The sequence below is a fragment of the Physeter macrocephalus genome, chromosome 4, assembly GCF_002837175.3.
Source record: "Physeter macrocephalus isolate SW-GA chromosome 4, ASM283717v5, whole genome shotgun sequence".
Classification (NCBI taxonomy): Eukaryota; Metazoa; Chordata; class Mammalia; order Artiodactyla; family Physeteridae; genus Physeter; species Physeter macrocephalus.
Genome location: NC_041217.1, coordinates 40516613 through 40516914, shown reverse-complemented (window position 1 = coordinate 40516914; position 302 = coordinate 40516613).

Here is a 302-nt window from a genome sequence, read left to right as displayed (position 1 = left end):
ATGGAGGTTCCTTAAAAAACTAAAAATAGAATTACCATATGCCCCAGCAATCCCACTACTGGGCATATACCCAGAGAAACCATGATTCAAAAAAACACATGCACCCCAATGTTCATTGCAGCACTATTTACAATAGACAGGTCATGGAAGCAACCTAAATGCCCATTGACAGACGAATGGATAAAGAAGATGTGGTACAGGGCTTCCCTGGTGGCGCAGTGGTTGGGAGTCCGCCTGCCGATGTAAGGGACACGGGTTTGTGCCCCGGTCCGGGAGGATCCCACATGCCGCAGAGCAGCTGG